This window comes from Ursus americanus, chromosome 5 (genome assembly GCF_024610735.1).
Source record: "Ursus americanus isolate L20-20 chromosome 5, mUrsAme1.1.p, whole genome shotgun sequence".
Classification (NCBI taxonomy): Eukaryota; Metazoa; Chordata; class Mammalia; order Carnivora; family Ursidae; genus Ursus; species Ursus americanus.
The window spans coordinates 66,746,832-66,762,858 of NC_142131.1; the positions used below are offsets into that span (position 1 = coordinate 66,746,832).

Sequence of the window (16,027 nt, forward strand, 5' to 3'; positions counted from 1 at the left end):
TCTCTTATTTCCTTACCTCCATATTTTAATTCCTGAAGGAGGGAAAGGGTTTTCATTTTAGTATCATAAAATTATTATGGGAAAATGATGGTCCTTGAAACTGAACATATCTGTGGCCACAAAAAGAGCTCCCATCCCTCATGCTCTTCTGAAACCCTAAGGAGGTGGAGCCTAGCTACTGTCTTCTTCAAACTCATCAGGCTGTGACTTGCTTATAACCAACAGAATGGATGAAAGGGACACAATGGTTTCTGAGGTTGGGTCATAGAAGATGGTGGTGCTTCTGCCTTGTCTGTCAGAATACTAATTCTTGACCCTTCCTTGCATCATGGAAACAATCTGACAACCTTGAGGTTTCATGCTCTTAAGGAATCCAGCAGCTTCTGCAGAAAAACCCCATGGGGAAGGCCCTGAGCCTACTTGAGAAGAGGGGGATGCTAGACCTCAGCTCTTCTACATCTAGCCAAACTTTGTCTATCACCATGAGAACAGCAACCAAGCCAGAAATGCCCAGCTTAACCCTTCGAGAGTTTCGGATCCACAGAAGTCACGAGAGATTAGAAAATGTTATTGTTTTAAGACACTAGGTTTTAAAATGATTCATTATGTGGCAGTAGTTAAGTGGAAGAAGGCTACGTCAGTCAGCTCAGACTGCCATAAAAACCAGCACAGATTGGCTGGCTTAAATGACGGAAATTTATTTTCTCACAGTGTTGGAGGCTAGAAGTCCAAGATTAAGTTCCTGGCTAATTTGGTGCCAGGTGAGGGCTCTCTTCCCAGCTTGCACATGGCCGCCTTCTCAGTCCATCCTCACATGGCCTTTTCTCAGTATGTGTGCATGATGGGGGAGGCGGAGAGAATAAGAAGGGAAAAGGGGGAGAAAAAGAGACAGGGAGAGAGAGAGAGAAACATCCTTATGACTTCCTTAATTAACCTTAATTATTTCCTTAGAGATACCTTCTCCAAGTACAGCCACCCTGGGAGTTCAACTTTCAGATTTGCAGGGGAAACCCACATTCAGCCTATGACAATGTCTGAGTTCAGATTACACTCCTAGCACTGTAAAATATACTCAAACTGCGCACCTGGACACTGGTAGAAGAGAACATGCTAGGTAGTCTTTTGCCACTTCTCAGCTCAGCCAGAAAAAAAGAGGTGTTTTTTTTTTTTTTCCCCTTTCCTAAGCAGGGAGAAAAAGGATAGTCTGCTCTTCTGAGGTGGTAGAACTTGCTGTTTCAAAGCACAGAGGGAAAAAAGAAAACTAGATAGCACAAAGAGTTCTTTTTCTTTTCTTTTCCAAGTGTGACAGTGTGTGTGCATGTGTGTGTTGGTAGGGTGTGTGTGTAGGAGGTAGGTGTGTGTGTGTATGGTGTATGTGATTGAAAAGGAAACACAAAAACACATTCAAGACACATTTTTGAGACACAGATGTAATTCTGTTCTACCTCTTCCCTCTGGAAAAATCAGTTCACACGTTTAGTGTCCAAAGGACAAAATATGGGAAGTCAGAGAGTTTGTGTCGAAGAAACGAATTATCTAATACCTTTTCATAGAACAGTTAAGCGCTGGACCTGTTAAACTAGAACATGTCATAGCAGATTTTTTTTTTTTTTTTTTTTTTTGGCTATTGATCCAAATCATTAAAAACTCAAAACATAGGGTGAGGGAGACACAAGGAAACTTTTGGGGGTGATGGATATGTTTATTATAAACATTATCTTGATAATAAACCTTATTGGTGATAGGATCACAGGTATATGCATATGTCCAAATTGTGTACATTAAATGTGCAGGGGTTTTTTTCGTATATCACTTATATATCAATAGAACTGCTAAGGGAGAAGCAGACCAGTATTTAAAACATCATTTTCTTATTTCATGTACACGTTGAATCCCTTCCCATCAGGATGATTTTTTGTTTGTCATTTTTCTTTTTATTATGTGGCATAAAAGCACGTTACAAAGTGCTACATAGGACCACTAATCATGGTGTATACAGACTTAACTCCTCCCTGAAACGGCTGCAATCCATGCACACCAGAAAACTCCACAGACTTGAATAACCTGATAAAGGAAAGTGGCTGCTGATGAGTTTGGCTGCTTACTTACTAAGTAAAGGTCAGGAGATCTCTTTATCTTCTGAATATCCAGGTTCCCATCTGTCAGATGGAAAAAATGCTTATCTACTCCCTTCATTCCTTCCAGGAAGAGTTTAATAAATTACAGAAGAACTTTTGAGCACATTGTTCCAATAGATTATGCAAGCAAAACATTTCAGTGTTACTCAGTGACCAAATGACAGATGGTTGAGACCTTCATATGTTGTTCACGTAAAATCACTCCAGTGAACTGGCATTATTCATGTTAATTGTTCTTTCTAGTACCCATGGTCAAATGAAGAATGAAAAAAAGAAGAAAAACTTTAAACAGAAGTGGTCATTAGGCGAATGAAAAGACAAGCCAAAGAATAGAAAGTATTTGAAAAAAAATCTCTAATAAAGGACTGTTAATGAAAATACACAAAGAACTCTTTTTTAAAAAAATTATGTTAGTCACCATACAGTACATCCCTGGTTTTTTATGTAAAGTTCGATGAATCATGAGTTGCATATAATACCCAGTGCACCATGCAATACGTGCCCTCCTTACTACCCATTACCAGCCTATCCCATTCCCCCACCCCCTCCCCTCTGAAGCCCTCAGTTTGTTTCTCATAGTCCATAGTCTCTCATGCTTCATTCCCCCTTCTGTTTACCCCCCTTTCTTTATCCCTTTCTTCCCCTACCAATCTTCCTAGTTCTTATGTTCCATAGATGAGAGAAATCATATGATAGTTGTCTTTCTCTGCTTGACTTATTTCACTTAGCATTATCTCCTCCAGTGCCGTCCATGTTGCAGCAAATGTTGAGAACTCGTTCTTTCTGATAGCTGAGTAATATTCCATTGTATATATGGACCACAGCTTCTTAATCCAGTCATCTGTTGAAGCGCATCTCGGCTCCTTCCACGATTTAGCTATTGTGGACAATGCTGCTATGAACATTGGGGTGCATATGGGCCTTCTCTTCACTACGTCTGTATCTTTGGGGTAAATACCCAGTAGTGCAATGGCTGGATCACAGGGTAGCTCAATTTTTAACTTTTTAAGGGACTTCCACACTGTTCTCCAGAGTGGCTGTACCAACCTGCATTCCCACCAACAATGTAGGAGGGATCCCCTTTCTCCACATCCTCTCCAGCAATCGATGTTTCTTGCCTTGTCTATTTTTGCCATTCTAACGGGCGTAAGGTGGTATCTTAGTGTGGTTTTGATTTGAATTTCCCTGATGGCTCATGATTTTGAACCTTTTTTCATGTGTCTGTTAGCCATTTGTATGTCATCATTGGAAAAGTGTCTGTTCATATCTTCTGCCCATTTTATGATTTGTTTATTTGTTTCTCGCGTATTGAGTTTGAGAAGTTCTTTGTAGATCTTGGATACCAGTCTTTTATCTGTGGCGTCATTTGCAAATATCTTCTCCCATTCCGTGGGCTGCCTCTTAGTTTTTTTGACTGTTTCCTTGACTGTGCAGAAGCTTTTTATCTTGATGAAGTCCCACAAGTTCATTTTATCTTTTGCCTTTGGGGATGTGTCATGAAAAAGGTTGCTTTGGCCGATGTCGTAGAGGTTGCTGCCTATGTTCTCCTCTAGCATTTTGATGGATTCCTGTCTCACATCGAGATCTTTCATCCATTTGGAGTTTCTCTTTCTGTATGGTGTGAGATAGTGGTCAAGTTTCATTCTTTTGCATGTAGCTGTCCAGTTTTCCCAGCACCATTTATTGAAGAGACTGTCTTTTTTCCACCGGATGTTTTTTCCTGCTTTATCAAAGATTAGTTGCCCAAAGAGCCGAGGGTCCATTTCTGGGTTCTCTATTCTGTTCCATTGGTCTATGTGTCTGTTTTTGTGCCAGTGCCATGCTGTCTTTGTGATCACAGCTTTGTAGTATAGCTCGAAATCCAGCATTGTGATGCCCTCAGCTTTGTTTTTCCTTTTCAACAGTTCCTTGGCGATTCGGGGCCTTTTCTGGTTCCATACCAATTTAAGGACTATTTGTTCCAGTTCTTTGAAAAATGTCATCAGTATTTTGATCGGGATAGCATTGAAAGTGTAGATTGCTCTGGGTAGCATGGACATTTTAACTATGTTAATTCTTCCGATCCATGAGCATGGAATATCTTTCCATCTTTTTATGTCTTCCTCAATGTCTTTCAAGAGTGATTTATAGTTTCTAGAATATAGGTCCTTTACGTCTCTGGTTAAGTTAATTCCAAGGTAACGTATGATTTTTGGTGTATTGTAAATGGGATGGATTCCCTAATTTCTCTTTCTTCAGTCTCATTATTCGTGTATAGACATGCAACTGATTTCTGAGCATTGATTTTGTATCCCGCCACATTACTGAATTGCTCTATAACTTCTAATAGTTTGGGAGTGGATTCTTTTGGGTTTTCCATATAGAGTATCTTGTCATCTGCGAAGAGAGACAGTTTGACTTCTTCTTTGCCGATTTGAATACCTTTTATCCCTTTTTGTTTTCTGATTGCTGTTGCAAGGACTTCTAGGACTATGTTGAATAATAGTGGCGAGAGTGGGCATCCTTGTCGTGTTCCTGATCTTAAGGGAAAGGCTTCCAGCTTTTCCCCATTGAGAATGATATTTGCTGTAGGCTTTTCATAGATGGTTTTTATGAGATTGAGGAATGTCCCCTCTATACCTACACTCTGAAGGGTTTTAATCAGGAAAGGATGCTGTATTTTGTCAAATGCTTTTTCTGCATCTATTGAGAGAATCATATGATTTTTGGCTTTTTCCTTCTCGATAAAATCTAAGACACCGATCGATTTGCGAATGTTGAACCACGCTTGCATCCCAGGGATGAATCCCACTTGGTCATGATGGATAATCCTTTTAAGGTACTGTTGGATTCTATTAGCCAGGATCTTGTTGAGGATTTTGGCATCCATATTCATTAGCAAAATTGGTCTGTAATTCTCCTTTTTGATGGGGTCTTTGCCTGGTTTGGGGATCAAGGTAATATTGGCCTCATAGAATGAGTTTGGTAGCTTTCCTTCTGTTGCTATTTCTTGAAATAGCTTTAGGACAGTAGGTATTATTTCTTCTTTGAATGTTTGGTAGAATTCCCCAGGAAAACCGTCCGGGCCTGGAGTTTTGTTTTGTTTTGTTTTGTTTTTGTTTTTGTTTTTGTTTTTTTTTAATCATTAAGTATTTATTAAATGAAAGAGTGGGGCGCCTGGGTCGTTCAGTCAGTTAAGCGTCCAACTCTTGATTTTGGCTCAGGTCATGATCTCAGGGTCATGGGATCAAGACTTGTACCAGGCTCCGTGCTCAGTGGAGAGTCTGTTTGAGATTCTCTCTCTCCCTCTGCCCCTCCCTGTCCCCCATATGAGCATGCACGTGCTCTCTCTCTCTCAGATAATAAGTCTTTAAAAAAATTAAATGAAAAAGCAGATGAATGTTCATGCTGAACTCTTCCTTTCTACTTTTCATAACTAATGCCTGCATCTCCCAGGGGTTTCTCTTTCTTTCTTTTTCTGTTTAGATTTTAATTTTTTTTTATTTTAATGTTTTTTTATTATATTATGTTAGTCACCATACAGTGCATCCCTGGTTTCTGATATAAAGTTCGATGATTCATTAGTTACGTATAACACCCAGTGCACCATGCAATACGTGCCCTCCTTACTACCCATCACCGGTCTATCCCATTCCCCCACCCCCTCCCCTCTGAAGCCCTCAGTTTGTTTCTCATAGTCCATAGTCTCTCATGCTTCATTCCCCCTTCTGATTAGCCCCCTTTCTTTATCCCTTTCTTCTCCTACCGATCTTCCTAGTTCTTATGTTCCATAGATGAAAGAAACCATATGATAATTGTCTTTCTCTGCTTGACTTATTTCACTTAGCATTTGGAGTTTTGTTTTTTGGAAGGTTGTTTATCACTGTTTCAATCTCTTCATAATTAATTGGCCTATTTACAAAATCAATTTCTTCCTGTTTCAGTCTTGGTAGTTTATAGGTTTCCTTGAAGGCCTCCATCTCTTCCAGATTGCTTAATTTATTGGCATAAAGCTGTTGATAAAAGTTTCTAATAATCCTTTCAATTTCATTGGTGTTGGTTGTGACCTCTACTTTTTCATTCATAATTTTATTAATTTGGGTCCTTTCTCTATTCTTTTGGATAAGTCTTGCCAGTGGTTTGTCAATTTTATTAATTCTTTCAAAGAACCAGCTTCTAGTTCTGTTGATCTGCTCTACTGTACTCCTAGTTTCTAATTCATTGATTTCTGCTCTAATCTTGGTCAGCTGCTTCCTCGTGCGTGGATTAGGCCTGTCCCTCTGTTGCTGTTCCAGCTTCTTGAGGTGAGAATATAAAAACTACATTTTAGATTTTTCTATTCTTTTGAGTGAGGCTTGGATGGCTATGTATTTCCCCCTTAGGACTGCCTTTGCAGTATCCCACAGGTTTTGGACTGTTGTGTCTTCATTCTCATTGGTCTCCATAAATTGTTTAAATTGATTTTTGATTTCCTGGTTTATCGAGTCATTCCTGAGCAGGATGGTTCTTAGTCTCCAAGTGTTTGAGTTTCTTCCAAATTTTTCCTTGTGGTTGAGTTCCAATTTCGAAGCATTGTGGTCTGAGAATATGCAGGGAATAATTTCAGTCTTTGGTATCAGTTGAGACCTGTTTTGTGTCCCAGAACATGGTCTATTCTTGAGAATGTTCCATGGGCATTAGAATAGAATGAGTATTCTTTGGTTCTGGGGTGTAGTGTTCTATATATATCTATGAGGTCCAGCTTGTCGAGTATGGCATTCAAAGCTCTTGTTTCTTTGCTGATTTCTTGCTTAGGTGATCTGTCTATTGCTGATAGTGGAGTGTTGAGGTCCCCTACTATTAGCGTATTTTTATCTATCTGTCTCTTTATTGTGTTGAAGAGTTGGCTTGTGTATCTTGCTGCTCCCCTGGTGGGGGCATATATATTTATAATTGTCATATCCACTTGTTGGATACATCCTTTAAGAATAATATAGTGCCCTTCTGTGTCTCTAACTATAGTCTTTAGTTTAAAATCCAATCTGTCTGATATGAGAATTGCTACCCCAGCTTTCTTTTGAGGTCCATTGGCGTGAAAGATGGTATTCCATCCCTTTACTTTCAGTCTGAAAGTATCTTTAGGTTCAAAATGAGTCTCTTTTAGACAGCAAATGGATGGGTCATGTCTTTTTATCCAATCTGCAACCCTGTGGCATTATGGGAGCATTTAGGCCATTTACATTGAGAGTGATTATTGAGAGATATGATTTTAATGATGCCATGTTGCCAGTAAAGTCTTTGTTTCTATAGATTGTGACTTTCTGTTCTGTATCACTCTTGGGGCCTTTTTACTTTTATAGAACCTCCCTTAATATCTCCTGTAAGGCTGGTTTCGTGGTTATGAAATTGGTCAGTGACAGGCGATACTGGAACGTCTTTATTTCTCCATCCATTCTGAATGACAGCCTTGCTGGATAAAGGATCCTTGGCTGCATGTTTTTCTCTGAAAGAGCTTTAAAAATGCCCCCCCCCCCCCAACCCTTTCTCTCATTCCAGGTCTGTATAGACAGGTCTGACGTAATTCTGATACCTTTGCCTTGGTACGTGAGAAATTTCTTTGCCCTGTCCGCTTTCAATACTGTATCCTTGGATCTGATATTTGCGAATTGCACTATGACGTGACGTAGCATAGGTTTGTCGTGGTTGAGCTTGGGAGGGGTCTTCTCTGCCTCTTGGATAGGAATGTTTGTTTCCCTCGCTAGATTAGGGAAGTTTTCAGCTACAATTTGTTCAAATATCTCTTCTAGACCTCTGTTTTTCTCCACCCCCTCGGGGATGCCAATGATTCTGACATTGGAACGTTTCATTGAGTCAGTAATCTCCTGTAACCTACATTCCTGTGCGTTGATTTTTTTGAGCCCAGATTCTATTTTAGTTTTTTCTTCTACTAACCCATCCTCCAATTTGCCGATTTGTTCTTCTGCCTCATTGATCCTGGCCGTCAGAGCCTCTAGTTTTGACTGCATTTGGCTCATAGAATTTTTAATTTTTGCCAAATTCACTCTCATTTCCGTCCTTAGAGATTCTATATTCTCATTAACATTTTCATTAATACTTTTTTCACGTCTGCACATCATCTTGACCATTGTTACTCTGAATTCCATTTCTGATAATTTAGTTATATCCATATCCATTAGTTCTGGGGCAGAGGCCACAGACTCATTGTCTTTTCTTTGCTGGGGGGACTTCTTCTCGTCATTCTGATGAGGAGAGGTTGCGGGGTTGTCCAGAGCCCAAATTATTGACCGGGACCCAGGCTGTGCGCCCTTGTTTTATAGGGATCTTAGGGATGTGGGCTTCTTGATTTTTCAGCCTGCCTTCTGGGGGAGGGGCCTGCCGCGCCGATACTCAGGCAACCCTGTTTCGGTAGGGTCTCCGTGTCCCCTGCGAGGGGGATGGGGATGGGCACACTGTGAGCCAGTATTTCCAGGCTTTTCTTCTCTGGCGGCTTTCCCTGGTGGTTTGCTGTGCCTCTTCTGAGAGTCAGAGCAGCAGTGGCCGAATCTCAGCCTCTGTCTCAGAACAGAGGGATCGCGGACTGTTTTCCACTGATGTTCTGGCCACTTTAACTCTGTTTCTGTTGGTGCTGCTCAACCCTGCGGTGTCCTGGGATGTGCGCCCCACACCCGGCGTCCCAGCCCTCACTTCCAGGGCCGGCAAGTCTCTGCCCTTTGTGTTTCTAACACCACCAGCCGCCAGCCGCCCCCCTAGCGCTCCCGGAGCTCCCGGTCTCAGTATGGTTCCAGTGAGCGCACCGGAGCTCCGTGGGAAGTCTGGTGGCGTGCGCGTTCCCCAGCTCACGGTCTCAGTCTGCTGTCTGGCGGGTGCTATCCGTGAGTCTTCCCGCTCCCCTGTGCAGGTGGCTACCGCTTCCCAGCGCCTGAACGCGGCGGCTCCCTCCCCCTTCCGTTTATCTTCTGATATCTGTGTGCGGTTTCACGGCTCCCCGCTTCATACCTCAATACTCAGTGCTGTAGATGTTCATTTGTAGAGATCCAGATGTATCTTCCTTCGTCTCAGGCTGATTCCGTGGATGTTCAGGCTGGTCTGGTACCTGTCCAGCTTGACTCAGGGGACCGGCTGAAAAAGGGGTCCATCTTACCTCCCTACACAAAGAACTCTTAACACTGAATAGTAAGAAACTGAATAGTCCTGTTTAAAAGTGGGCAGGAGGGGTCCCTGGGTGGCTCAGTCGGTTAAGCATCTGCCTTCAGCAGAGGTCGTGATCCCAGGGTCCTGGGATTGAGCCCCACATCGGGCTCTCTGCTCAGCAGGGAGTCTTCTTCTCCCTCTCCCTCTGTGCTTCCCCCCCCCTCAAATAAATGAATAAAATCTTAAAAGAAAAGTGGGGGCAGGAGATCTGAGCAGGTGCGCCAGCAACAGTGATACACAAAGGGCACACACTATATGAAAAGATGTCCAGTATGTTACTAGGGAATTAGAAATTAAAACAACGAGATACCACGATATGTCTGTTAAGATGGTTAAAATTCAGAACATTTGAAATACACCCACCAAATGATGGACATGCTATAGGACAACAGAAACTCATATTGGGGGGAGTGAAAAATAGAACAGCCACTGTGGAAGACAATTTGACCCTTTCTGACAGAGGTGAACATACCATTCGATCCATCAGTCATGCTTCTTCATATTTTCACAAATAAGTCCTAAACTTAGATCCACACAAAAACCTGTACTAAAATGTTTCTAGAAGCTTTATTCCAAATTGCCAAAACTTGGACACTACAAGATATCCCTCATTAGGACAGTAGATTGAACACCTATGCAGTAGAATATTATTTAGCTCTCTAAGGAAATAAGCTATCAAGCCATGATAAGATGTGGAAGAAATGTAAATGCGTATTGCTCAGTAAAATAAGTGAATATGAAAGGGTTACAAACTGTATGCTTCCAACTCTTTGACGTTCTGGAAAAGGTGTAACTCTAGAGACAGTAAAATGACTGTGGTTGCCAGGGTTTGGTGGGGAGAGAGGGATGAATAGGCAGAGAGCACAGAGGATTTTTATGTCAGTGAAGCAATTCTGTACGACACTACAGTGGTGAATATATGTCATTATGCATTCGTCAAAAACCACAGAATGCACAACATTGAGAGTGAGCCACAGTATCAACTATGGACTTTGGGTGATAATACTGTAATGGTGGGGAAGGCTGTGCATGGAAATCAGGAGGTTATGATAAGTGAAAAATCGTTGTACTTTCTACCCAGTTTTTCTGTGAACCTAAAACTGCTTTTAAAGTAGTCTCTTTATTAAAATGAAGAAGCAGCAGCAACACTGACAGGATTCCTCATTGCCTTGCTCATTCCTGTGGCTGACTTCTTGGAAGCAGGATGTAGGACTATCATTATCAACCTCACAGGGAAACAAAAGAAGGAAGCATCATATCATGATCACGAGGTCTTCTCATTTCCTCTCCCCCAAAAGTGGATTCTAAATTTAAATGTTTCCAACTTTTCTTTTTTTAAGAGGCTCACATCACCCTTTCCCTGAACTAGATATTCAAAATACTTTCCCTGATTAAGCCCTTGAACATGGAGCTGCTGTTTTATTACATAGAAGTAATCGTGGTGGAGGAGAGTGCCTGGGTCATCTCGGGGTCCTGAGTTTGAGCCAGGCATGGGGCTCTGCACTCAGCGTGGAGTCTGCTTGGAGTTTCTCTCTCCCTCTGCCCCTCCCCCACTAAATAAATAAATAAATAAATAAATAAATAAATAAATCTTTCAAAAACAAGAAGTAATTGTGGTAGAGTGAGGCAAGGAAGAATGAAGGTGGACCAATGAATTAGTGGGGTTGCCAACAGATTCCCAGTTTGATCCAAACTGTTCACTCTAGAATAAGCTGAGACTCACAGTCTTCAGTCCTGGTGGCACAGTTTGCTTCAACATATTACTCAGCCATAAAAAAGAATGAAACCTTGTCATTTGCAACAAGAAGGGATTTAGAAGGTATGATGCTAAGAGAAATAAGTGAGAGAAAGACAAATACCATATGATTTCACTCGTGTGGAATTTAAGGACAGAACAAATGAATGAATGAAAAAAGAAACAACCAGACGCTGGGGGCGCCTGGGAGGCTCAGCTGGTTGAGCGGCGACCCTTGACTTCAGCTCAGGTCATGATCTCAGGGCCGTGGGATTGAGCCCCGTGTCAGGCTCTGCTCTCTGCATGGCGTCTGCTTGAGAGTCTGTGCCTCTCCCCCGCAGCTTGCATGTGCACTCACTCACTCTCACGCTCTCTCAAGAAAGAAACAAAACAAAAACAACAACAAAAAAAGACTCTAGACTCTTCAATGTAGAAAACAAATTGGTGGTTGCCAGAGAGGAGGATGGTTAGGGGATGGAAGAAATGGGTGAAGGGGATTAAGAGTACACTTATCAGAATGAGCACTGAGTCGCATGTAGAATTACTGAGTCACTAAATTGTACCCTTGAAACTACTGTAACACTGTATGTTAACTATACTTGAATAAAAAATAAAATTTTAGAAAGTTTAAGCCAATTTTATGAAAGCATATTTCAGCTAGAACTCTTTGTCCTCAAACACATTTGTTTACTTGAGGTAGGGGCAGGAGGAAATGCCCAGAGAAAATGAGCTTTTAAATATGGAAGATCATATATAAAAGCATATCAAAATACATCCATATGTATATCAATATGCAGTTGGAAATATTTATATGACTGCATGTATCTTTGTGACTTCGTTGACTCCATGCCATTCCTTTTTTAAAATTTAAAGCATTCGAAAAAAATTACATAAAAAGGGAAAAATCTACTTACTGTAGAGATTCATGTTATGTGTTGATATCTGTAGTCTCTCTGTGTACTGGGAGTGTTTAGGTGCAGAATTAAGTCCTAGGAAATAGTCATAAATTCTTAGACAGCGCTCTGATTTTGTAGGGAGGTTTGAGGGCAGAACTGTCTTCAGTCCCATACTTAGTTCTCTGTTCTGATATACACACATATATCCATCCATCCACTTGGCATGGGCTGTGTGATACCAGCTTTGGGCTCTGCTGAGCTCTTTGGGGCATCCCCATGTGATCTTTGTGTAGTTGTGGGAATTCTTGAAATTTCAAAAGGAATGGCTCCTTAAGCTACGACCTCCATTAGTTCTGAGAGAATACAACATGGGTTATCCTCAGATCTAAAACTCTACCTCTCCTGGTTTGGTAACCATCCTTGAATGTGAATCAAATATCAAATAGTGTGATGAGTACATTATTTAACACAAACTGAGATTTCACTGGAAGCCTCAAGACTGAGCTTGGCTCGACGCAGGCATCCTCTCTCAGGTCACCCCAGAAGGTCTTCTGGGCTCTAGGACAGAGACGCCGACCCGTTGGTATAGGACTGGGTTCTGGTCAGTCTGGCTTCCCCACCCCACTTCCACCTTCTTTCACAGCATGTGCTGAGATTAACTGACCATTTTGCTTCAGAATTCAGGAAAGCCCCGGGAGCTCTATGATCAAGAGATATTGAACTGGCTCCATTTCACTCACTAGCCAGTAACCGCTAACGTACAAAGCAAATGGCTAGTCAACAGTCTGTCTCAAAATTTGATACCACACAGCTTCTCGCAGTGGCTGCTGTGAGCGGTTTTGTTCTGCGGTCCCGTTGCTGGCTTTCACAAAGCACGAATGGGAAAATAATGAGGAAGAAAAGTAGTCTAATGTGGCATGGCTCGTATCAGAACAAGGGCGCTGAGAATAAGACATGGCGCACAGCCGCCTCAGAGGGCCCGTCTGTAGGGGGGCAGGCCAGTGTGTTCGCTTTTAAGGGCAAAGATAAGGGGCCAGCTGTTGAGAAGCGACAAAATGGTGAAGTGAAGAAAAGGTTTGAAATTTGAAAAGACTGATTGAAAGAAGGTCTGATAGGCTCTTGGGGAAATACATGAACCGTGCGCGTAGTAAGGAAGATAGGTCCACAGCCTCCTTGCTCTGTTTCCAGGATTCTTTCATCAGCAAGAAATCATTTCTTCTCCCCAAACACTTCTGCACTAAAATCAAGTTTTCATTCTCGTTGGCCATGGGGATAGCAACATCTTTGATCTTCAACTTACTGAAGCAGCTGCCTACTGTTCTTCTTCAAAGTACGCTTTTATGACTTAAGGGCATTTTAATAAAGAGTTCTCCAAAACCCAGTTGCGTATCATCTGGAATAGTAAGGAACTGTGTAGCTCATCAGGTGATATGATACTGGAATCATAAGGAAACTTCTGTGAGGAAAAAAAAAAAAATCCCCCTAAACGTTAGAGAGAATAGCTTTTGAAACACTGATACCAGCTTTGTAAGGGGGACACGCTCCTGTGTCGTGTCCCTTCTGGTTATCCACACGTCTGCTGTTTAGAAATCAAAGTTACACCCTTAAAATAGGGTGGCGTGGGTTTGAAAGGTTTCCGTTCTAAAGAATGTGTGAAAATGCGACTTAGAAATATCTCCCTTATGTATCTCTTAGCATGCGAAATGTCTGTAGTGTGGTAGAAGCTGTTTAGATCAAATAAGAATCTCTTCTGTTACGGAATTGTTTGCAAACAAACAAGTCTTCAAACCTGTCCAGTTGGAGCCAAGAGAGAAATTGCCATTTTTTTTCTTGACCTGGACAGAGGAAGGAAGACATTTCCTTAGATCTGAAAGACAGGAGCTCTCTTGCTGTGTTCATCTTAACCATCTGTTCCTGAAGGGAGCACAACTTCCACGAAGTCTTGAAAGAAGCGAAGAGACAAGTTTTCTAGCTGGAGAAGTTCATTTTAGCCAGATGATTTCAAGGCTCAGTGGTGAAGCATTTAAGCCAAGTTCAAAAATCTGACAAGACACAATTCAACAATACGTAGAAGGAAAAGTTTTAGCTTTTCAGAAGACTGAGGGCTCGGTATTTGGCGTATTTGGTCGAAGGTTTGAGACAAATGAGGTGATAGCTGGTGCCCTGGGGTGAAATAGACCATGCACATGGCAAGCACAAGCAAAAAATTTGAGCCATGAAGTTCCCCTTTTGGTTAATTTCACCAAATGTTACTATTTTTGTCATACTCACTTTTGCTTTTTCTCTGTGTGTCCTCCCACACAAATCTTATGCACTGCCCCTTTCTTCCTGGTGAACTGTTGGAAAGCACAGGGAAGACATCATGGTATCTCCCCCCAAAATGCCGTCTCTTCACAGCAAGGGCATTGTCTCACATGAGCACAATATTGTGGTCATGTATAAGCGTTTAATACGGATAAATTGTGTGCATTAAACAGACAAGCTTTAAAATTCTCTAATTCTCTAGAAATATTTTTCTTGCTGATTTTCCCCTTTCACTCGCAGTCTAATCAAGGATCACTCATGGCATTTCCCTGTCACATCTCTTTGGCTCTTTAAATCTCAAACAGTTCACTTGGCACTTTTCCTTTCATGCCATTGAAAATTTTTGAAGAATCCAGGCCAGTTGTTTGTCGAATATGTCACAGTCGGAATTTGTGGGTTTCTTTCCTCATGCTTTAATTAAGATTACATATATTAGACAAAAATATTACATGGGTGAGTCGATATTCTTCCTATTGCTTTATATCCAGAGGCTCATTTGTCCCATTCCTGGGGAAGCTACTTTTGAGTCCTTCATTAAGCTGGAACTCTGTTTTGGAAAGGCACTTTTCATCCCTTTATGAGAATCAGTAGTAATCTGGGGGGAGGGGGCAGCACCTGAGTGCCTCAGTCGGTTAAGCGTCTGTCTTCAGCTCAGGTCATGATCCTGGGGTCCTGGGATTGAGCCCCAAGTCGGGCTCCTTGCTCAGCAGAGAGCCTGCTTCTCTCTCTCCTTCTGCCTGCTGCTCTGCCTGCTTGTGTGCTCTCTCTCTGTGTCAAATAAATAAAATCTTAAGAAAAAATAGTAATCTGGGGCATAAAACTTGGAGAACATGCAAATTTCTCCCCTACCATGGTAGACAGGATAATGCCACCTCCATGCCCACATCCCTGAAGATGTCCACGCCCTAATCCCTGGAACTTGTGAATCTGTGAGCTTAAATGGTGGGTAAGGGCAGTGAAGGTAGCAGTCAGAATTAAGGCCGCCACCCAACTGACCCGAATTGAGGGAAGTTAGCCTGTAGTTATCCAGCTGGATCCGGTATCATCACAAGCATCTTTGGAGGTGAAAACGGCTAGAGGAGTCAGAGGGAGATGTGATGAAGGTAGAATGACCAGGAATCTAAAATATGCTTGCTTTGAAGGTGGAGAAAAGGAACCACAAATCAAGAGTGCAAGCATCTTCTAGAAGCTGGACGAGGCCAGGAACCACATTCGCCGCTAGGGCTTCGAGAAAGGAACACACACCTGCTGATTCCGTGTTGTTAACACAGTGAGTCCACGTCTGGCTTCTCCCTTCCAGAACTGTAAGTTCACAAATGTGTTTTGTTTTCAACTCCTAAATTTTTGGTAGTATGTCACAAAAAAAAAAAAAGAAAACTAATACACCCCCTAAAATTGGATCTATTCATTTTAGCATTTCTCGATGATCTTTGCCTGAATCATTTCTGATTTGGGGACTTGAAAATGGTGTTTACTGTATTGCTTTTTCCTTATTTGGTAGCTAGCATTCTTGTGAGAGAAGAACTTAAGACTTCTTCTTTGTTGTCTCTCCCCCTTGGTCTCTTGAATACTATTATGAACGCATAGACTCCTTTTTAAAATTCAGAGTTCTGTAACTTACTCCTCTCATTATGTTTTTGATCCTTTGCTTCTCCTAAATTTGACCAATGGTAGCCACCTCTAGCACACTCCTGTGCCCACCTGGCATAACCTCAGTAGTTTTTTAGCTCTTTTTTACTTTCTAGAGTTCAGTATTTGGGGTTAACCTAAGCCCCCCCCCTTTT

General features: G+C 41.8%; 1 long non-coding RNA gene across 2 annotated transcripts in view; it reads left to right on the forward strand.

Moving 5' to 3' along the window:
- Positions 1–16,027, forward strand: part of LOC123790412 (uncharacterized) — a 599,635-nt gene that overhangs the window by 483,190 nt on the left and 100,418 nt on the right. For both annotated transcript variants that reach the window (XR_015724594.1, XR_006779078.2), the window contains one exon: positions 15,386–15,547. This is a non-coding gene — a long non-coding RNA (uncharacterized LOC123790412). The remainder of the gene's footprint in view (positions 1–15,385; positions 15,548–16,027) is intronic.